Below are 24,498 nucleotides of genomic sequence, written 5' to 3' on the forward strand. Positions count from 1 at the left end.
CACCCCGCGCTTTATCTACCCTATCCACGATATCTATACGGTACTGATATACATACGTTTTCGCACCGGATACAGACATTTTGCTCCACAAAATTATATCACAGCATACTAATAAGATTACCTGAAACAAAAAGATTACACAATTAGTCGGATCACGCGATTTGTTTACGCCAAAGTCAATTAGCCTAAACAATGTCGCTAATAATAACAATGGGAGCAAGAGTGACGAACCAAAGTTACTTGGGTGTACAGTCTTGACTTTGATAATAATGGGTTTGGTTGAGAGCCGCGGGTGGGGTGCGGCGGGGTGCGATTGTATCCGATGATAAACATCGGCCGCCCGCCGCGCCATCCAACAGTCGGCGCTAATTAAACAACAACGGAGAAAATTAATTTGATTGTTTCGGAACTACGCCTCTTTGTTACAGCCTACCAACGGTTTACCTAGGAAAAGTGCTCGGTGATGCCTCTCCACGACGCGATGGAGACGATTTTTCACTGTAACACCATTTATATTGTGCTGAGAAAGAACGGCAGGCGAACGCGCGACAGGTCCCGGTGACAAACAAGAACAGACTGAAGTTGACTGTTTGACACCTAATGGAAAACTTCCAAGTGCACCAGATCGATGGTGGTTAAATGGTTATAAAGTGACGTCACGGAAAATCTAGCTATAAAATACAATCAAGTCAGGAATCGATATAAAAGAACGATGTCAATGACATTGTCTGTTGTCGTGAATATCCGAAAATCTGTGTATGTTGTGGTGGAAGTGTATGATAAATGAGAAGTGCGTGATGTGGCTCGACGCCGGGACGTCAGCGACATGCGTCTCGGCGGCGCGGCGTGTTCCGGCGGCGACGCGGCCGCGGATCAGGTACACCGCGGTGTCGCCTTACATTACGCACACCCCAGCTAACATTACACCACGCCGCCTTCCTTGTCGTTATTAATGACACGCGGTAATTAATTAATCCTACGCGTTCAGATATTCTAGTCACTAACATATGTTAACAAGATCCGATACCCCCAGTGAGCGTAACAAGATCATTATATTATACCAGAGACGAAATAATACAGTTATTGTCATCTACACTACTGTAAATGAATAATTTATAGGGTTAACGCAGAGTTCGGAGCTTCGGGTGTCAATTAAGTAAAGTATTTACGAAACGCCCTCTCAATAAATAAGTTAGGGAATAGAATTCGGAAAATTAATCATGAATAGGCACGGGGGGTCGGACAAAAACTTTAATGCGTGCTTGGAAACCTTTCGGCGTGAAAATGTGGAATTACATGCGGTATCCGAGTCGGGCAGCTCGTTCCTGAGCGTGTGAATTATTTACGCGGCGCCGAGTGCGGGCGGGAGACGCGCCGAGTCGCACCGCCGCCGCCCACCACTTAGATTGGAGGCTAACTTTTAGTTTATCAACAAATAAGTTGATTCGATTTAATTTGACCAAAGGGTAATGTTGCTACACCAATTAGTTCGTAACTTTACGTCTAAATATACACAGAAATGGTTTATGATAATTAAACTAAGAGCATTATTGGTTAAACAACAAACTATCTTGAATATCTTGTTCTATCAATATCCTAAATTCGGTGCCAGATTTTCCAGTAGTTGTTTTCGTAACTATTAAAAGTCCAATATGTGGCAAATGAAAGTAAAAAAGAATGCATGAAATGTTGATCCGAAGGGGTAGGCGGCGTGCGCGAGTGTTGGGACGGGGCCAGAGAGAGTGACTCATTAAAGGATGCGCGGTTCATCTCATTCGGGCCGGACAAAAACGGGTCGCTGTCCGTTACGGTGTGGCTCGCAATTAAACACGAGACCGAACGACGACCGTTCATTGGAAAAGCGCTGAACAAGCGAACAATACAACAGCTATCTAATTACTTTGTGCCCCTACGCCGCCTGTTGTCTCTACAATGTAACGTCACTGTAAAGTTGTTTGTGGTTTTTGCCAAACGTACACTAGCCCCATCTGAACTTTCCAGTGTCCCAACGATCCCAACGCCATCCTGACAAAATTAATTAGTAAACTTATTGGCAAAAACATCCATTTACCTATTTATAGACAAAATTCGTTTTGTACCTTATAGAGAAATTAACTAATTATTGTTCGGTTTTCAAATGTGACATTAAATTCTACGGAACGTCATATTATTAAGAACCCTTTCGGGCCATTAATTGGAGCCGAAGTGGGGTTTAATACAATCGAAATCAAATTAAGTACATTCAGTTGCGGTTGAGAGTCGGGTTCAGTTGATTCAGCGGTATGACCAACACGTGCGGCGGGCCGCGCCGGCTTCTGACTTAGCAATAAGAATAAGAACTAACTTACAGTCTTGTCGTGAATTGTTTTACATATGAAATAAGTAGGTATGTAGCGTTTTATTTTAATATTTCAGCAGCGAAATATTCGTCCCAATTAAAAATCAAATGTTGTTGTGACAATTATGGTAACACGAACAACATGGCTGCGAGCGATAAAATGAAGTCGAGACTGGTGATTATTCCGCTCCATGTGCACCCGACGAAACTTAATGCCGTCCGCCGACGCGGCTCCACTGGAACGACCCATTAATATGCAAAACAAAACTTGCAATTAATTGGGCTTTAAAAGTTAAATCGTCACTACAGGCGAAAATTGTTCTTGTGAATCAAGATTTATCGCTGAAAACGTGACGGAGTTTGTCGGTGATTCAGTGGGATCGTAAGAGGAACTCGACACCCGGCTCACTGAATACGGGAAACTGTAGCGAGACATCAAGTAGTCGCTCCCCTGACGTATTAGACTGAAAGCGACGTCCTAGCCGGGGTTATGAGGTACAAGCGGCGTCTAGTTACGCGGCGGGAATGGATGGCCGAATTAATTGAAATATAGCGTCGCGCCGGTGTGCGGTCGTGCGGCGGTGGATTGGGAGATTAAAGTTGCAGCAGTTCAGCGCCGGAGCAGGTGTGGCACGCGCCACTCGGGTGGGGGCTGCACTGCGGCGGGAGCCATCGGCTTGCCGAACACGAAGTCGAAGCGTTGAAAAATTGCGCTGAACGTCTTGAAGCGCCCCCACAGCGGCGCGGAGCCGCGGAGGCGCGCTACATACAAATAAGTCAGGGTTGTTCGTGTCGCCGCCGCTTCGCAGCCGACGTCGACGCCGCTATCTCTACATCGAATCGCTCTGCCGGGTAATCGACGAAAACTTCATAATTTATCACGAACGGGGCCAAAGTTCCAAGTATCGACTTCGCCTTTTTATATTCAAACATAGAAAATAAAATCACAGCAGAGCACAAGAAAGAGAGGGCAACAACCTAAACGTTAATATTTACTGAAAAAGTGAAAAGGCTTTTCTATCAGATAGTTCAAGCGAACTGTTAAACTAGTGTAACTACTTCGACAAGTATGAAACAATAATTCGTCTGAACCGCAAATGATATCTGAAAGTCTGCAAGCCAAGTACGGAAAGGTCGAAGTAGAAAATATTGCTGCAAAGCTAAGCGCAACTTTTGCAATGACTCAGCGATCTCGCGACGTCGCAAGGCACCGGGCCGGGTGTATCTACTCGAAATATCAAAATAAGATTATTTTATTTTGTGTCTGCTCTTATCGAGCAGCAAAGAGGATATCGTTTATCTGAAGTGATCGTTGATCGACTGAAACTTTGGAAGGATTTTCTAGTCAGATATAAATAAAAGTAAAATAACAATTCAAATAAACGTGCCTAAATCCGTAAGTGAGGGTATAAGCGAAAGCTAAACTTTATTAAAGGTCCGACAGCGTCAAGGGCCGGGGCGGCCGACCTTCATAAAACAAACTTTATGACAAACAATAACATTTATTACATAGTTGAGTATTAATGCGCACTCCATTTACAGCTGGGCGGGCGCCGTCGCGGCGCCCCTGCATTGTTGGTCGCGCCGCAAACATCTTTTTAGGTTTAATAACTCACCCCAGCTACGAGACTCCTTGCTTATGAAACGCGTATAATCCTAATCTAGTGCGGTATTACAGCTCTTGTCTTTGTAGCCGTTCTCTAGACGACATGTCACGTAGGAAATACGTCAAGCCAACCTGCTTAGCAGTGTATCGCATGATGTTAAGTTTCTAATGGACTACTAATGCGGCTGCTGTCCCTTTAGTCTTGATTTAAAGTTGATACAGTTACAGGCGAGCTCGTGACTCTTCATAGAAGCCAATAAAGGAATGGGATATTTAATAAAAATACACGTCCTGCAGCAAGGAGTGGACAGTAACGCGCGGTGGGTTGTTCTTGTTCTAGAGTAAAATAAAATTTTATATAGGACATTATACGTGACAAACGACGCGAACGACACGAGTATCCTTTTTCGAGTAACGTTTTCGTAGCTATTATTTAACGTAATCGTGGCTGACTTTTTGTTGGGAGTAAACCTTAATTTAAAGTTAAGCCAGCGAACAATTAAATGGTAACAATTCACGAACTAATATCACAAGCAATAACAATTGCTCCTTGCAGCTACTAGCAATAAACGTCATGAACTCTTTGTTCATTAAAATGAACGTGTTTACTTGGTGTTCGAGTGTGTCTGACTGCGAAATACTGATTGTACGTGTAGCATTCAGTTAATTATAGCAGAATGTATGTTCGTACATTACATTGTGTGTACAGACCGTAGATAAGAATTTAATGTGTCATGGCTTCGGTTGGACACTAGACGGGGGTTTGAATAAAGCCACTGGAGGACATGTGTCAGCCGAGTAGTCCGCGTAGGGAACGTTTTTATAGCGGAGAGCTGCCGCGGGTCGCGAGTATCGTACGGGTGAACGACACGATTTAGGGAAATGTACATTTTTTTACCGACCCTCAGTTTGCACTTCACTTTTTGTGATTACCCGTTGGTTTACTAGTGGTGTATTTTAAACTTTGGGTCACTATGAACCCTTCTGTTACATTACATAGTGTTAAACAACATCAGAAAATCTCAATTTCAATTAAAATAATGCAGGAAACATTCCTCTTTACAGAACTGAGTGAGATTATTGTACTGAAATAAACGCGATTAGGAAAAGGGTTAAAAGAAAGTAGAATCCGTGTAGGTGTAGGTCTAATCTTGTTTCAATATCAATATAAAATGTTAATAAAAACCTGTTTGTAATATAAAAACAGAATATCAAGTGCGTATTTATATCGGAGTGTATTCAGATTTCCCTATTGTCATTCCTCGTGAATCATTCATGACGATCAACGAAACGAGTATTGGATATTTATGACAGGGTTATATTTATTTTACTAGTTCTAATATTATTCCGAGGGCGATCACAAGTTTCGCGTGTAGCACGTCATTAAATCACAATATAATGTAAAGCTGCTGTATTGTTATACTATCTGGGGAAAGTTTTCGGATTCCATGTTGTGAAGTCGCGTGGCGCGTGTGTAGTACGAGTTCGGTGCACAGCATCAGTCTGTGTAATGTGTACGCGTAATCGCGATGGCTGGTTGCTGGTACTTGTCGATGCTCATTTGCGTATCTAAGTGGGCCCGCGGAGGCCATTAGCCAACGATCGAAGGCGTCATTACTCGCGTAGTGGCGCGCGATAAGGAGAGACCTCCACTACACCCTTAACGACACCGCCTGCGGTGGAAGTGGACAGCTATGTACCTTCCACCCTTCAGATTGCTATTAGAAAAAGAATTTAAGCAAATGTTACGGAAAATTGGGTCAAATTTTATGCTAAAAGCTTCTAGTTAATTGAAGTTTTATAAGAATTTACGTTTATATTATTTCATTTCCCTTTTTCAAGTTAATAAAATGTACTCGAAAATATTTTCACACTCATTTAGTAAATGGAAAGGATGAAGAGAGGAACATTACATAGTAGGAGAATGTACTTATTTTAGGTAGTAATAAGTACATATTGAAAGCACATCGTAAAACAATCTCAGTCCAAGTAAATGGTTGTCGTGTAGACCCCTGTTTATCACAACAATGGAAGTTCGGAACATGACAACATCGTTCCGGTGTTATCGCTATTAGCGAGAGTTACGTACGGCTTATGGCACAAGTGTAACTACTTACATACTATTAGCCGAGGTATGTGATTTCATAAATGGTCGTGAAACGCCATTGCGGAGTTTCCTCGTAGATTTTAACGAGATTGCCGGTAGTCGCCGGTGCCTGTAGCATCGAACTTGCGGCGAGAACCCTCCAACACAAGTTTACAACTTATTAAAGAAGATCTCTCCGAATTGATATTAAAATCCGGGGAAATACTTTCCGTTTCTTACTTTTTAAGAAGAATCTCAAACTTCTTACATTAAATATGTACGTATTTTTATTGCAGGTAAAGATATGCTTCAGTAGAACCGCAAATTATAATATTTAAGATTTAATTTCGCGATAACTTGATCAACATACAACTTTTTAGTATTCAAACCGTAACGTGGGATTGGTCCATCTTCACGTCTCGGAAGTGGTAACAGAATTTAGAACTTGAGGACTGCTAAATAAATTCAATTTCAACACCTTCTAAATTTCTGTAACAAGAATACTCGTCCACTGACCGCTTTGAAGAATCTGATTATACGAATTTATCCCTTCCTCATAATTGTCTTAAGACTAGGCGAGTCACGTTTCACCAAGAGGAAGCGGGAAGGTCGCTCGTTATAATCAATGTCGCGATAGTATTATCAGGATATTGGTTCAAAATTGTGAACATAGTGTAATGTGCAAAGTTTATGATAGGTCCATCTAGTAGCGAGACCACGCGGTTGACTAATGTGTGAATAAAATATTATTCGAAGTGGCGGGCGATAGTGATCGATTTGGCGGCGCGCTGGACGCGTGGAGGTGAGCTGCGAGGGCTCGATCTGGCTGTCAGTGATCCGATACATGTATTATTCAGGCGGCGAGGAGAGGAGCGGCCGCGGCTCGCGGCCCGCTCATTACAATACGAGCACGCCGCGCCGCCCGCCCGGCGCCGGCGAGCCGGACAACTTCTGCGATGGCAGACAACGCGACCGATTAAAATTTCATCTCTCTTTGTTCGGGAGCAGAGATAACGGATCGATGTGCGCCGCTAATGCCCCTGCACGCTTCATGCCAATCTAAATCGAATTCATTGATTCACTCTCCATACGCACTATGATAGTAAACACAATCATATCGGAGAATATTATAAACGTGTTACTTTTAAGGTTTAATTGAAGGGAATGAGTAGACGTAGTACAATATAATTATAATTGTTCCTCTGGTGGCGTGCTGTTACTTGTAGTGCAGCAGACAGCAGACAGATTATATTCGCACAACTGTGTGTGCTCACAGGTTTATCAAATCCAACGACGAAATTGAAACGCGCGACATGAATATCGGCATGTCTGCAAAGCTTAATGTATTGTTACAATACAACGTGCATGCAGACTAGAACATTTATAAATAGCATAATATTCTTGAATGATACAATCGAATGTATAAACTATAAACTAAACATGCGTAGCAACATACCTATGAATCAAACTACAACAGAGCTTTTGTCTATAACACATGTAATAACGAGGTTTGTATTGAATAGGTTATTGAGAGCTAAATCTTGTTTGCTTTTCATTATGAAATACTTAATTGCCTGCGACAAGTATTAACTGTCAATGAGACAGAAATAGCTACGAGCTACGCGGCTACGAAGCTACGAGTTTGTAACTGGCTAAACTTTCGTATAGAAAATAATGTGTTTGTATTAAAACACACAAAAACAAGATCTCTATTCTAGCCAAAACAAGATCTTTGTTTCACATCTAGTATTTATTACGTTATATTAACAGTAAAAATAAACTTTCAGGATACCAAGGGCCATTGGGTTGTATTTTACCCCTAGCACTGTGTAAACGAGTAATAAATATATTTAACAGACAGGACATTCCCTCTCCTTTAGCCATCTGAATAACGCACCGACGTCTTTGCAACATAACTCACGTATCTAAAATAAAAAGGCGACAAAGAAGGCCATTTGTTTTGGTATTACGCTATCGGAGCGCGCACGGTGGGGCTACGAATCTACGACTGCTACGCGGACGTAACCACCGCGCGCCGCTGCAGCGCACAGAAGTGGACACTTTGTGTTTACAAAATGGAAGACGCCTCACGACGTCTACTGTCAAAATATTGAAAAATAGCAGCGATTCATATCGTATATTTCAGTGCAAACAAAGGCCCCTAGACCCTTTCGATCCCATATTTACTCGGTGCATTTTCCAACCTTAGAAATTAGTCTACTTCGTTCAAAGATTAATTTGAGAAAATAAATCAGGCTTGCTTTGTATTCCCGTCACAGCCGACAGCGGAGCCTTAGAAGCTATTACAGTGGCCGTAATGAGATTTAGAGCGCTCATATAAAGTTATTTATGTGCAGAGTGCGGCTACCGTGAACCATGGCAGGGCGTGGAGACAGTACGTAGCTCAAAAGCTCTATAAAGAGCAGCTTCATTAACGTACAATCACATGGCACGAGTTCATTATGCGAGAATTAAGTCTCATTGATGTATCATAAAGTAGAATGAGTGCCGTTGGATGTGTGTCAAAGAGGTGAGTTGTTCTATAGTGGCGTTGATGTGTGGCACGCAGGGTGGGGCGGCCCTTGTGCGATCATCCATCAAACTTGTCCTGTATAGTAAGCTGAAATGATTGAGCTTATTATATGACGGTGAAACACACAAATATTTCCTGTATAGGCGAGATAAGAAAAAAGGAAAATGTTACTTAATTAGTCAGCTAGCCGCCTTCACTTATGGGAACCGTTTCTCGGTTCTTACACAGTGACTAGTATATTACGCTTATTTCAATATCTTACGAGATTACCGCCCGATATATGGTAAAAACATGGGAAAGTTGGATCATTGAAAGTGTAGCGACCTTGGGTCTCACGTTAATTAACAAAAGACATACCCATGTATGTGGCGTAGGTGTATGGCGGCTATGGCGTCCCAGTACAATAACGTAAAGTCAGTCGACATTACATCAAATAACTGAAAGTATCGCTGACACGCACGCCTCGTTTGGACAATGGCGCGAGCCCTATTATTTATTATTATTTTTATTCGAGGAGGTGAATGATCGATAGTGTTAGAGGGTTCGCGGAAACGGACTTCTTTGTTCGACGAGATTAATCACACGCACTGGCTATGATGGAAATGGCTGGAGATATTAATTAAAACGGTCGATCTATAATAAAGCTGCTGCTCACTTTGTAGAGAGATCATTAGCTTCGTTTGTTGGTTCAACATGTTAACTAAGTGAAGCTGCAAACATGAAAATAAATACAGCAGCTCCAACTTTTTTATTTTCAATTCAATATTCATACACTTGTAATATATTTGTGCTCCCATACTTATAGACTGTCAGATAAGAAGAAACTATTCAAAATTGTGAAACTGCGCACTATAAAGGATCATTAAAGCTCAGTTCACGTACGGACTACAATTTATTCCCCGGGCAATTTAAGGAAAAAATTCGTGGTAGTTTTACCTTTTCGCATGGGAAGAGGAAGAGCAAAATCAGAATGTATTTTAGACGCCGTATGACGCCATGCTGACTTGGCATTTGGGTGGTTCCACACGCGCCTACTCGATACCGACGCCGACGTGGCGTTTTTACAAATACAGATTACTTATTATTATTTATGTATTACCCTCCAGAAAGGGTTTTGTATACATTTTTGGCAAATCTAGTAGAAAGAAGAGTTTAATGTACGATTTAATGTTTTACGAGTTGTGCAACGGTGACATTGGTAACGGCGGCGCGGCGTCGACGGGGCGGGCGGCAGACGGCGGGTGCGGTAACGCGATATCGCAAACAAACGCTTGGACACCGCGCCTCGCGATGTCAATTAAGCTAATTAAACACACAGCGGGGGAGAGAGGACGCTCGCCCGCTACCCACGCCCTCCCACAATGTCCTCAACTGACGCATCATTTTAACAACAAAAGCCATTCCTCACAGAAGCGGAAAACAATGGTCCAACTATGCACGGATGAGCAAGCCGGCACGCTTGCAAGCAGACCTTGTGTTTGTAATTTATTATGAACCAGTGAAAGGTGATAGACATGGAAATCTCCTAGAAGTACACGATAATTTGTTACAATCTGCAAATCGTCTCGTTTCTGTGTTTACTTTATTTAGGTGAAGTTTACAATGCAAACGACGGCAAAATATGCAAACACAATGAGAAATGCTCCGCGTTAGTGGTAAGTAATTACTCGCCGATGAAATTATGGAAATGAGCGGTGAAAAGACAAATAATAGAATGAGTGCTAACAAGAGATAAGACACGGCTTAATTAATAAAGTTGGCGCGCTTGTCTTGGGGAGGCGCGCGCCGGAGACTCCCGCGATTCTGGATCCGAATCGGATAATCGCATTCGGCTAATTGAGCGTTAGATTGACGCTATCGGGCCAGAGAGTCAACCGGCAGCGTCCCGTGCACCCCGCCGGTTCTTTGATCCTCCCGCTAATACGACCAAATCATAGGATCAGCTACAAAAGAAAGTTCGTGGTGAAAAAATCGAGAAATAAAAACCACGATAAAAGTGAAATGAGATGAGTACAAGACAGTGGACGTCTAAGTAATGGGGGCTTAAGGAAAATGACACAAAGGGTTGCAAGCGTGCGTCATATTTGGGAAAGTTTTAACGAGGGGCCCGTCGAAGGGGGTTAGTTGCGTGTCACGCGAGCTTCCATCAGTACTTTGAACTGTCATCGTTTGTCGACAGAGCGAACAACAATTAAAATGTTTTGGACTTATTTACAGATTTGTTTCTCTTTGTGGAAAATAGGATTCGTAATAAAGGAACAGTAACTAGTAAGTAATAAATTATGTAGTTGCATGCTGCAACTTTGTACAATGGAGTTCGTACTTTGACGTAAATGTGTGCATAAAATAAAATTATTCCCTAGACTTCAAAGAGCCGGTGAAACTGAGCGTGGAAGACAATGCATATGTTATTGAATGGTATTCAGTCAAGGTCAGTAACTTTCATTGCTTACACAGGTGTGAGGTGAGCGCGCCAGACGCCTGTATTGTACGTGCGTGCGTGTCAGACATGAAACGGTTGCCTCGAGTACACACGACCTGCGATGCCAAAGGCGATGCTACTGCCAGTCTTGCTGACTGTTTACCAGTCTGCATGGTTACACACAAAGAATTACCACCTAATCAGTCTGTTTACTCCTCTTAAATTATTACATCATTATTTACTTTCATTCATTAGCTTCAACTCATATCATCGACTGGATGAGTAGGTAAATTAAAGCATAATTTAAAACCGTATAACCCTATTCCACAGCAAGTGGAAATGCAAGCGAAATTTAATCAGAAATTAAACAAGTTATGTTTCAACATGTAACTGATACTCTGTGGTAAACGATGTCTAATTAATTCGTGTTTTACTTTTATTATGTTAACATCGTCAGTTTCAATTTACAAATTATAGTTTTTGGATAAAATATAGCTCAATTTTAGGTGTTCATTAAAAACCGAAGTCACTGTAAAAGTCCTTATTAAACGGAGTCTTTTTTTGAGGGGCGACAGAGTGACTAAGTACATTATAAAAAGTGTATTTACACTCGACCTCACGCGGCGGACGGAGAAACTTTCGTTTCGGGCGCTTTATGGGCGGAAAAATTGAGAAAAGTTGGAGCGTAACGGCCGGTGGCGAAGAGAAATAGGGACTTCGGGCGACGGCGAGTTTAATATAATATGTAAATCGAACGGCAACACCGCGACCTCATGGCCGGAAGATACACGCCGAACTCATATCGCCTGGATGTATTACATGGGGAGTCGTAAATTATCGTGTAAAGGCAAAGCAGCAGTTTTACGCTGGAGAACTGCGGATGAGGCTGCATAAGCGGCAGAAGACCGAGGAAGGGTTACGAGCCTATGAATGCAAATGAGCGTCGCCGCGCGGGTGGCGGTCGGTTTATCGGCGGCCATTTACATAAAACCGTAGAACCGACTGGCGAGCTCTTACCCGCCTATTGCTATGATCATATGCTGATTATAAGCACCCGACAAGATGGATTATACCTTTACAATTAGCCTAAATTTCAAACTCCAGAGAAACTAAATCTTCGTTTGAACGACAAACATGTAGTTGAAGCAAACAATATTCGTAATGAGACGCTAAATATGTAATGAAGGTTTAACGCGCTTTGAAAGCGACCAAATAATAGTTTATAAGTAATTAAAGCCAGCTTCTTAGTCATCCATTACGGATCCATTGTGACTTTGTACGAGAACGTGACTTATTTGCACTTATTTACATACGCACGTGTCTTTTTCAATGTGTACGATGATGCCCAATTCTAATGCAGATGTGTCTATTTGAACTGGTCGAGCAACGAGGTCAGGCTTGCCTGGTAGAAAACATTTCCGCCACATATTTCTGTATAGACGTAGAAAATGTTAGTGAGTTTAAACACAGATGACTTTACGCGCTGTTTATTCCCTGCCATCGCTATCTCCGCTCGAGATCAGCTCGTAAAACCGTCGGGTTCGAGCATTGTTTTATTATCGGTCCCCGCTGGTGTAATACTGCACAATGACGCCGCTCTACAATCTACCGCCATTCATTAACTCCTACTGACCATATGTAATCTGAATCTGTGGCCAATTTTAAAGTCGCTACTAATAATAAGTGGTATCCAATCTGAAATCTATGCGACAGCTACCTCACCGTTCAAGCAAATTTTGTAAAGAAGTCTTTTAATCTTGCCAGCGTATCTGAAACGGTGGACAGGCGACCCAAAACTTTCTTGTTGCGATGTTTACAAGGCTTCCAACTTCACAAAAACAACGATACATCAAAAGTGAGTTACAAGTTAACTGGCGCTATCCGCCGCGGCCCACGGCGAAATTTCGATTTAAGCTGACACGGGTACAGTGCGGCCGCGCCTGTTCTTGTTGACTTACCTACGAGTACGACACTTTTCAAGTTGCTTACTCAATACAAGTGACCTCCTCTAACTCTATACCTCCCTACGTCTTATAACGTGACACAATGCTGCTTTACAAACCTTTTTATTATTTAGTGGTACAAAAGTGAACAGCGAATCATACGAGTCGTAAATTCATAAGCATTCAACGTGTCTGTTCAACAAGTAGGGCAACGCTAGACACGAAGGGAGGAGCATTAAGAGAGGATAGACGAAGGGCGGAGCTTTCTGAAAAACCAGTAGCGTGAGCATTACACATAAGAGACATAACGGTCGTCTCTTGTTGCTAGGAGGTTACTAACAGATGTTTGTTCGTAACGTGCCATTGGGCAACCACCATGAAGTTCTTAATGTCCGTTTAATGTTTATTATGTGGAAATTTCAAAGCGGTGAAGTTTACACACTGCGATTTGTTGAGGAAAGTAGATGTTTAAATTTTACGCAGATAGACGAGCCCCGCGAAGACAATAAAGAACACAAAGTGTACAGTTTAAAACTTTTGGCGAAGCGAAACACTCCGGCGCGACGCTTTGAAAGTTGCAAGACGAAGCCGGCGGCGCGGCGCGGCGGCGGAGGCGCGCAACACCTCACCGCCGCGATCCCACTGTCAAACTAAGAAATATTGCCGTTTCAAAGTAGCTCCCACAGTTTTGTCCATCCAACTCGCAAAAAGCGTTTAAACTAGCCAAGCCGATGATAGCTTCGCTGGCCTAAGGATATATATCTCTCCTTGTTTTTGTATTCGCTTTCTATTTAAGATAGATGCTAGTTTACATTTGAAACGCGTACATTCTGTACCTATTATATTATTATCTTACGCAAATAGTGAGTGCTCCTCTGTTACCAAGTTTACGGTAGGTAACAGCTATGTCGGAACAAGACAATTACGTATCAAAATACAGGAGGCGGCAATTTTAAGAGCGTTGGTACTTTGGATCAGTACAGTAAGCCTGTGATGCGATCACGGCCCCCGCGCCGTTCGCCCCGTCGACGCCCGCTAATCCTATTCCCGCGACAAATTAATATGCTCATCGGCAGCCGCGTCACTAGATTACAGCGCGTTCATAGCGCGATTGTATTTTAAGTGTATTATCCAATTTGGTGGATATTGTGCGTGTGGTAATACGCGGTCGTGGAACACACGCGAACGTTTAGTCGCGACTCGCGGTAAACGCTACAACGCTTGCATTATCGCACGCTGTGCTGGAGCGAGCTAGCGCACTTAATAGATTTTGTTGCTGCTGCACCCGACGCGGTCAGCCTATTGCAAACTAACGGGATTATCGCCTGAATATGAGTATATACTATAAGGGAATGGGTATATTTTGTGTGCGAGTAAGCCGGCTACATAGGGGGTAACGTTTCAACCGTGTAAATCCGAGTGTTGATGGTAACGGTTAAGTCCGACAAATCCTTTGAACGTCTTCGTTAGAGATCGGGGCTAGGTTCAGTCCTCTTGTGTTGAAGAGCATTCGTCCCGAGATTCCGACTGAGTATCTCATTATCTTGCAAAGGATTACTTAAATATGGCAAAATTGAAACTTCTATCCGACAAGAAAGTTTATAAACATTGTTGTACAACTGCAACGGAAAACCGATTACAATGAAACAAAATAAGCTTTGGGCGATATATTTAAACATGTGTAAAGGTGTATTTTTAGCAGCTCTCGTATAGACTCGAGCGAAGTGAATCAAAAATGGCGAAAATAATTAAAATCGGCGCAACCATTAAAAGCGCAGTTTATAATAGGAGAGTGCACCGTCAAGTGTCCTTCATGTAGGCAGTTAAAGAGTTGGAGGAGCGCTCTCGAGCACGAGGACGTACTGTAGCGGCGTCACCTCGCAGCTCGCAGCGACTAACGAACCTGCCGACAAAAACTCTACTCTGCTCTACTTTACAACAGTGTACTGCGCCGCGATAATTCCGACGTGAACACTCGCTTTGTACTTAAAAAAATCTCATCGAGTTAATTGTGTGCAAACTTGGGGCGCTGAATAATTGATAAATTACTCCTACCTGTGGAATTATTTTTAATTACGTTGTTTGTGAGGTAGGTAAGGTACTTATAGAAGTTAATCAATTTTCTAAAACGAATTTTCTATTTAATTAAGATGTATTTCGCGATAAAGCGTATATTATTTTACCAACATTTTAGTTGTTGTTATAAAAAATTGCTTCGTTTATATATCCCTTGTTCAGAAGGATTACTGACGTTTCATACTTTAATTTTCACAGACATTTGAGACAAAAATGGAAATCTTATCAAAAGAGAAATTAGAAAAGCATTATGATGACAAGTAAATACAAGAGGAAGTTATGAATAGTTTCAATTTAAGAAGTGTTCTCGTTCTATTCTATTCACTGTTTACATTCAGAAACAGCTACAGCATTATCCTGAAATCTTAACAACTCTTAAGAAAGATTCCGTGACTGAGACGGTGCCGTTTGGAAACAGAACTTCAGTCTATAAAAAGTGAAAAAAGGCAACGAAAACTGTAATAGAAGTGTTGCTAAATAATGAATGCTCACCACTTAACAAGAATCGTGAAGCGGGCGCGACTGTCACTCGGTACTCATCGTCGGCTCGCGCTAATTGAGTGGGGCATCTCGCGACGTAACACGACAACGCCACGCTCACCACGGAATGTAAACACCATCGTAAAAACGAAACTGTCACATTATTTCGGCTGCTTCCTCGTCTAATACGATTTAATCAAACGATTCAAAGTAAATATTCAAACTATGTATCACGTACAACCGTTAATCTAGTTTATGCTTTCCGGAAAGACGTACGATCAATTCACAATAGCGGATATTTTTCGGGAGTTTGCTGATGTAGATACAGTTTTTGTAGTACGGGTTAAGAACAATAACAACGATGAGTTGGTCATGGTTATGTGTGATTACATAGAGACTGTACCACGTTACATTGTTATAGATAATGCGGGGCATAATGTGCCGAGGCTAGTTAGATTGTGAGGTGTGATCGGCGGCGATACATCACGCGCCGTCCGAAGATATATGGGCGTTGTCGTCTATCGGTCGCCGGTCGCCGTGAACGGTAACACATTGTCCAATGCTCCACGTCGTGCTTTTTGCAACATAAATAATGACACAGCTCTCCTACTAGAAAAGCAAGAACTGAACAAATGACTTGGAAAGACTTCTATTTATCAGATCAGATGATTATCACAGTTTTATCAAGAATTCCGCCTTTGACTTGAACGGAGTTCAAACGTTTTAAATGAAATACAATAAAAGGTTCAGCCTTGCAACGACCTTAGAAGGGCGAAGGCTTGGCATCGATTTTTAGTGTCTAGCAATAGTTCGTTCGGTCTATGATTAAATAGTTAAAACGGATGCCGTGACAAAGAAAATACAGATAATTATATTACCGTATTGTGAAAATAGATATCACAATTTTCAATCCGACATCATTAGCAATTTAACTGAAATGCTAAGTTAAATAGAGCGCGTTACAATAGTACAAAGACGGTTTAAGATTCTCACCAGTATACATACAATTAAAGAAATCCGTGTACCATGTAGTATCTAAGTTTGTATAGACGCTAATCCGACTTATCTCACACGGCTGGTCATTGCTTCGATTTCAGGATGTGTACATAATATAAAGTTCTTTGTGAATACACAAGTTGTTAAATGTGGGATTAGAGAAAAGACTGCGTCTGGCTTGGAGTGGGCAAAGCGCACGATGCGAATCCAAACCGGTTATACTTGTTTATTTTGCACGCATTCCAGCCGGCCAAGCAGGAGTGAGCGAGAGGTATCCCGGACGGATCAGGAACTCGATTCCTACGGCGCGGCTGGCCTTGAATCCTAACTCTTCGGAATGGCCGGTAAAAATATTGTGAAGTTCTGTAACGTGTGTGCCAAAAGATGTAAACTAACTACCTACTAGCATAGTCTGCGTCATTCGCAAAGAACTACTGGTGATTTATGTTCCGTTAATGCGTATTCCTTTCCTGGGTTAGATTAACTAAACAAATCGCGTGTCGAATTTAGATACATACTTATTCACAGTGTTATTAAATGTATTTATTTCGAAGAAAGATCTGATTTTCGTGTAAACAGATTTGAAAGCGATCCAATCTTTTCCTTAGCAACCGCATCCCATGTGGTTGTTTGGTGCAGATGCGCTGCCTTACACTCACTTAGCTTACAACTTGTAAAGCAGGTTTTGCAACTCTCGGCCAATAGTGTCACTGCACTTCGCAGAAAGATTTTTGTAATAAAACGGGTACATAATTCCATTTGGCGAGTTTATGAGTCATTTGGATGTGTCATTATTTATAGATGCCGCTGTATCATTAGTGTAGGCTTTGTTTATGTCGCGAGTGAATCTATTTACGAGAAGTACGTCACCACACGATTAGACCGGACATGAATTACTAATACATTCATAATAATAGTAACTAGAAACTGTGTGAGGATTTATTAGAGCCTACAATAATTTTGTGGGCGAGTTCCTAAACCGACAATCCTCTTTCCTGTGAAATCCATACAGGTTTCGTGTCACGTTCGCGATGAGAATTCACTTTAATTGGCAAATAATACGTAGGCCAATTAAGGATGCTAAGTTGGATGGAGGCGCGCGTGACGCGACTAGTGAACGTATTCAATTATGCAAACGTAGCCGAGAAAGAAGAGCCCGAACTCCCCGTTTTCTTCTGTTTTATTGACCGTCGAGAACGGGCTGACGGAGTGCACCTCGAATCATTTCCCGAATGACGTAACTTTGTCATCACGTATAATAATGCTTGCTCCCGACTCGACTTTCACACCTTTCACTGACTCGTGAGCACAACATTTATTTCACTTATTATAGTCGAACACACTTTCTCTTCATATAGCTACTACGTGAACGAAGGTTTACAGATACACGCGTGTGTAAGTAGAGGGTTCAGTTTTAATAAAACATTCGATATTGCTGAAGGTAGTGAAACGGCGAGATAGCGACGCCGCTGGAGCATCTGAGTCGAGACGACGACGTTCGCCCCGGGGACATCGCAATTGTCATGTAAAGCGTCGTCGGGGCTAAAGCGTGGCATCGAGCCCGCGCCTCGCCTCCGGCTGAAAATGCACTTTTGCGAAGCGATTGCCTGTCGATCTAAGTTATTCAGCGAAACGGTGAGTAGCGACCTAAGTATGGATAACGATCTGGTTCGACAGTGTTAAACCTCCAGACGCTGAGATTTATCACTAACTGTATAGCGAGATAGATTTTAGCATAAACAAATTGTATTGGTACATACTTATGATACAGGAGTAGGTAAACCCATTCTCTCACAATTTCAAAGTTAAAGCTTGAATGTTAATTGAAAAATCACTATACCGAATGACAGCAGCCGGAGGCAATACTGCCAGTCAGTATCGGAATACAGAGAATCAGGAAAACGATGCCTGATTCGATTCACTGAGTATGTATCCAATGGATTCTAGAATTCGTGGACCGGTTACAAATTACTTGCTGCCGTACGACCAGACATTCATAACAGTTAAATCATATTTTATTGTTGGAGATAAATTGATTTTTACTTATAATCATAACTGTATTAAAGAGGAAAACATGACAAAGTTCAGCATGGGAGGAACCCAAAGTAATCAAAACTAACAGAAAAGTATTTACTGTCACGTGCAAATGATTTAAGATGGTAACTTGTCGAATACGATACTGAAACCTCGCAGCGAAGGTATAATTTATTGGCACGCCACGTAACTTTACACTATACAAAGTTAGCAAATAGTGTCCTTATAGGGCGAGTAGGGGACCACATGATCGCATTGATTGTCCGATACGGTAAAGTGGAGTTGTTCAATATTGCCGTAAAGGGCCAGACTAGACTTTCGCTATCGCGTAATAGTCTCGCACTGGCGGCGGCGGGTGACGTAATCGTGCGTCCGGCGTAGCGTCGAATTCGGCACGTTGTGTACGTGAATCGTGATGCAAGCGAGGTGCCAAGGTCGAGGCTGATACTCGGCATGCAAATGAGCGCAGATAAGTCGCGCTCATTATACCCTACACCCGACGCCGGAGCCTCTGGCGTCATTACGAGCCCTGTAGGAGCCGCCTTTATTTTATTACATGGATGTGCCGAGAAAGGAGGTTAATGTTTCCGAATTACACGCATTGTTTCACCTAGCCATTGCTATGGAAACAGTAACTAGTGCAAGCCTAAGCATCTTGCTTAATATAACACCGTAGTAATCATTTTAGTTTTACTTCCTCAATCATTAAACTGCACAGCTTATAATTTACAATAAACTCTTTATTTGGTAGTTTACTGGAGAACAGACGACGTTAACTAAGGAGAACCCTATACGCAGACTTGAAGGAAGTGGGTGCCTATATCAAGTTTCCTATCAATAGGACGGACTGAATTGAAGAAAATAACTTTAGAGCTATTTACGTGATTTTCCACGTTGGTGGTGGAGACGTGTCTCTCGGGCCTCACCGTTTAATTAAAGGGCGGCGGGGTGAGGCCCACGGGGCGGGAGTCGAGGAGCAGGGCATAATGGCGGCGCAATATCGGATGGAAATGCGCGGCATGTAGGAATGCGCCGCGCGCCGCCCCTCCTCATTCGCGAACGATTCGTGGTATTTTTTATTGACGACTCTGGAAATGCTATAGTGGGAATAGTCCATTCGATCTTCATTCAACTACAATCATGCCAACAAATGACCACCACTAATGAACATTCAGAGATATAGAATTCTAGCACTACATTGGACACACTTGAAGGGTTCTGTAGGATTATGTGAACTGAATGTGGTATGAAAATTTATGTCAACGAGAATACCATCTAAAAATATACTTTACCTAATGGACACGGCACGACAGTATTTTTCATCCGCGCTCTGCGCTCGGAGGAAAGATTAAATTTAGAGAGTGACGTTTTTAGAAAGCACGAATTCAACGGACATTGCGGAAAAACGTTTTAAAGCATTTTAAACGGGTCGACAAATACATATGATGGAAATTATTGATTGACAGAGGTACGGTGTAGTTATTTAAGTTTAATGTTGTAATAACGAGTGGTTGGCTAAGTGCATGAAGTGCGCACGAACGCCAGCACCAGTGCAATTTGAACGGCGAGTGGCGAAATCCGAGAGCGAACGGAACGTGACACCCCACTTATCACGCAACGTGAAAGTTGGACATCTTATTAAAAAACAAAATATTTATAACTGAGTTATGACTTTATGAGTCTAGATGTAAACTACTTTTAAAAGGAATCACAAATCTTAATACGAAGTTTCAGGTGGTTTGTTTACCATTGTCTAATTACTATTACTCATCATTACCATTTGGAATTTTCTGCCATAATATTTAAAAAATATGGGGTCTTTCAATACACGCTTATAAAATAGTCCAAACAGCTGAAGAGCTACCGAAAAGCTTGTACAATTAAAACGAGAACGACAATTTATGCAGCAATTACTTGGAGCATGCTGGCGTTCAATCCAGGTCAGATTAAGTGATTTTTAAAAACTAATGCAAACGATAGCACGCGGCGAGTGCACCCACAACGCTCACTGCTGCACAAACTTAATGAACGTTCGTTCGCAAAACGCAACCCAGCCCGATGAATCGTACATTCAGAGGTCCTAAATTGAGCACTATAAATACTCTTAATGAAATGTTTTCATTAGTGTTCATTATCTCCAACGCTATTTAGTATTTATTATGTTAAGATTTTCTGTCTGTCTAGTTACCAAGTCGCCGTCGTGTCTAATGAATAAACATTTGAAAGATAAGTAAATAGCGTTTGAAATGTATTGAGATCTGGATGATGTCCAATTAGACACTAAATATAGTGCAGACGATTAATTACTCTATTTAAACCGGTTTGATGATTCCTGAAATATGTAGGCGTAATCTATGCCAATTATGGATTGTAAGTGAACCACGTAGGCAGTAAGCATTCCATAGCTAATTTCTCGTCATTGCGGTCTGAGGTAGGGCGGCCGAAGCGGACAGATGTACGACTGTATGTATGTATATCTATAATGAATCACGTAACGGTGCCTGCTACTCCAACAGAGGCCGCCGTCTCGTCTGCGTCTACTTGTCTATCTACAATGCGTGAAGGTTCACGAACAATCTCCAGTCTGAATTTGTGGCCTTGTTTATTAATCAGTGTACAAAATAGACTTCTAGGTTAATTATGAGACAATTTACTTTGCTTCACAATAACATATATTATGATGCCATCTCTGTGATTTATCTTGTAATTGCACGTTGTATACGGAATTTGCGGTGAAGTGGCATTGTAGATATCTATGTTCTGGATAAGGCACATTACTTTGTGTGAAATATCAGATATTAGTACACTGCTGGTTTAGTACAGTTCATTGTTTAGCAGTCCATAAAGTTATCCGACATATGAAACAACTCCAGCGTGGCGCACAACGCTAGCCAGTTGAGATTACTGGCGGCTTTTAAATGCCCCCAATGCTCTGAATGTTCAGCAGCGGAACACTTGGCGGGCGAGTTTTGAAAACCCCTCCAGAGGAGTGCCCAAAGCAATAGCTTTTGCTCCAGATTTGTTAGCAGTAGTTTCGCTCATTTACGAAATGGAGTTGAGGTGATCGGTAGTTTGTCAAAGGATTCATGCTATAAAATGTTTTATTAAAACGCAATGAATTCTCTTTTTATATTGCTGAATTGAGAGATCAATGCAAAGTTTCAAAAATAAAATTTATATAGGTCAGCAACGAGTTTCACAATATCATGCGTTCATCCGAGTTCGGATTGTTTGAAGCGATTTATACTTTCCAAGAACTGGAGGGTAGGGATTTCAGCGCGTTCCTTCGCTAATTTCGTACCGTACGCGTTGTGTAATAATATCTTGTTTGTATTTAACTGGAAGCCTGGAGTGATAATCATCGGCGTGTAACATAAATTCGTTTACACCAGAATATAAAGTTGCTTTGATTTCATTTGAGTTTTCAAAGTATTTCGTTTTTAGAAGTGAGTTTGCTTAAATAAGTCGTGCGATGAAAGCGAGCGTGTGGGTGGACCAGTTGGTTGTGGACTTCTATTTCGAGTATAGAGCGCGGGTTGGCGGCATGGCGGCGACTGCCGGTGCATCTATCACGGCCCACGTATGGCAACAATACTGCAAGCTGTGCGAACAGAGACCACCTGAGCCCACGCACACTTTCACTGCTGCCCTTTACGAAGTACTTACACTGTTATGTATACACATGTATCTCTATGCGTAGGTTTCTGATACTTGTGGGTATTATGGGTATAGACAAAGGCTTTTCTGATAAACGAAATAGTTCAAAGTGAAATAATCCTTAAAATAAATCATTATTAGGGGCTTCCGAAGTAGTTGACAAGCAATTAAGATTTGTGCAATGTAATCTTTCAAATAAATAGTACCTATTTTGTCTAAAGTTACGACATGGAAAGCTAAATACCACGCCATTTTTATTAGTCGGCAGTATAATGCAACTGTCTAATAAAAACTGGTATCTAGGTAGCTAACTAAGAGAACTTAGTCAACCAGAACAAAGTTGTTGACTAAGATGAAGTCACTATCTAGTAGATTTCGCAAGATGACGCCGACTACGTATTGATGCGTGACATAATCACGCCGCTGGACTCCGGTGTATATTAGTACATTGATGCAACAGCATAATGTATTATACCTGTTTGCCACTAATAATATCATCTCGAATATTAAAACTTTATATCTCTGCTCAACGCCTACGTCATGGCCCGCGGTCAGTGTTTCATGGTCGTTTTAATGTCAGCAAATTGAGAGTCGGAGGCGATGCGATGATGTTCGCGAATCCGGTTTGACAATACGACGCATCGTTCGCCAGGTAGATATCAGCGGCGTGGGTGAGGTTAAGTGAATAAGGCAATAAGCTCGGTTTAATCAACACAACACGTAGCCTAATCAAATATGACCCCCTCGTCATATCGTGTAATTGAAGGCTTAATCACGGGAGACGTTTCGCGAAAGGCGCGGCGGCGCGGGACGCGGGATGAGCCGCGGGTTTGTTTGATCAGCCCGCGATTACGTACGTTACGTACATACCCACCACAGAGACGGTGACAACTTTTGTGGGATAACATTCGGTCTGTTTAATGAAAGTCTTACACAGGCGACAATTTAGGAAGCGATGGGATTTATTAAAATGCATAGAATGAGAACAATGGAGAACAACTGCCCTGTAAGCATTATATAGAAAACAACATAATTTTCTGTCCCGACAGTTTAGAAACAGTTTCGAAATGTTAAGTTCACTGCACTCGACCCGCTTTATTAGCTTTCGCAACAGACACAATACTCTTATTATAGCAGAGAAAATCGAATAACAACACCGTTTCAGGTTTCAGTGATGAAAGAACGAAGTTTTCGCTTTACGCGATTAGGCGGGCGGCGGTCCAGCAGGCAGCCTGCCTCAAAGAGCCAGCACTAGCTCACACAAAGCCGTTGTTTACTTTTTCGTCCTCCCAGTTAAATATCTGGACGCTCCATCGCCGGTCAACAGTATAAGCGGCGTATTCTCCGTCGTCGAGATGCTTTTTATCGCGAAGATTAGCGCCGGAGCGACGTACGATGCACTATTTCGCATTCTCCAGGGGATTATTTAAAGTTTCCTTGAGCTATAGCTCTAGCTCCGTCCAAGTGCGGTTTTATCTCGGAGCGCGGATATAAACTGCTGAAGGTTTTCAATGCGTGCATGTACGATACGATGGTTTGAGTATTACTTTAAGATTTTTCATCATAATTTTGCTTAGGTTCAGTTTGGAAACTATTTTGTAGACGATAACGTTAGTTTCGTTCCTTGTCTCGCATGAATTACGAGTTCTTGGAAGACAAACATGGATGCACTTATTGTTTAGTTAGAAAAGACCGAGATAGCCGATTAATAAGGTAATGGCATTGAAGCGAAAGCATTGTGAAGAGCGGGCAGTGTGGACGCGACGGTGCGATACCACGATACCACCAGGGCGCACAAAGCCCGCACAATGTACGCCGGCTCATTGTTTAGAGTCTCGGACTAAACATCATGCCCGGCTTTAAGCGAATTAGGTACCTACTGCAGTCTCACACATGTAACTTGATGTACGCTACACAATATGCGATATCTAGCCGTGATATACTGCCGCAGTTAATAGGCTCCTTGCACACAACCTTATCAAGTTTCATATATAGCGAGTTTTTTAATGTTTGTCGAGGATTTTTTAACAATGAAATTATAAGATAACACTGCCTGATTAATGAAAAATAGGTTCTATTTTTAAACATGAATTCTTTGATTAGATTTGTTATTTTAGTGGCATATAGAGGGGTTCTATGTTCAGTAGTAAATCGGTGCATACGGATCGCTCGACTATTGCTGGACAGAGCAAATCATCGTGAATATTGGTGAGGTATCATAGCATTCCTAGTCGCAACGTTTGAAACATAACCGTATTGAATGGAACAGGATGGTAAACGTAGAAATGTTTAGCAGGCGCACTGGCTCGCTTCCCGATCCCAGTGCG

The 24,498-nt window shown here is 42.0% G+C and overlaps 1 protein-coding gene across 24 annotated transcripts in view; it reads right to left on the minus strand.

The window, feature by feature from the left end:
• The window catches only part of LOC118273257 (protein muscleblind), a 237,237-nt gene that overhangs the window by 23,740 nt on the left and 188,999 nt on the right, over positions 1 to 24,498 (minus strand). For 4 of the 24 annotated variants that reach the window (XM_050695705.1, XM_050695838.1, XM_050695636.1 and 1 more), the window contains one exon: positions 57 to 121. The exons of 19 other annotated variants lie outside the window; for them this stretch is intronic. The gene's annotated coding sequence lies outside the window, so the exon portion shown is untranslated. Of the gene's footprint in view, positions 1 to 56; positions 122 to 444; positions 875 to 24,498 lie in introns of those variants that run through there. One more of the 24 variants, XM_050695762.1, reaches the window with a different exon arrangement.

The sequence above is a fragment of the Spodoptera frugiperda genome, chromosome 1 (assembly GCF_023101765.2).
Source record: "Spodoptera frugiperda isolate SF20-4 chromosome 1, AGI-APGP_CSIRO_Sfru_2.0, whole genome shotgun sequence".
NCBI lineage: Eukaryota > Metazoa > Arthropoda > Insecta > Lepidoptera > Noctuidae > Spodoptera > Spodoptera frugiperda.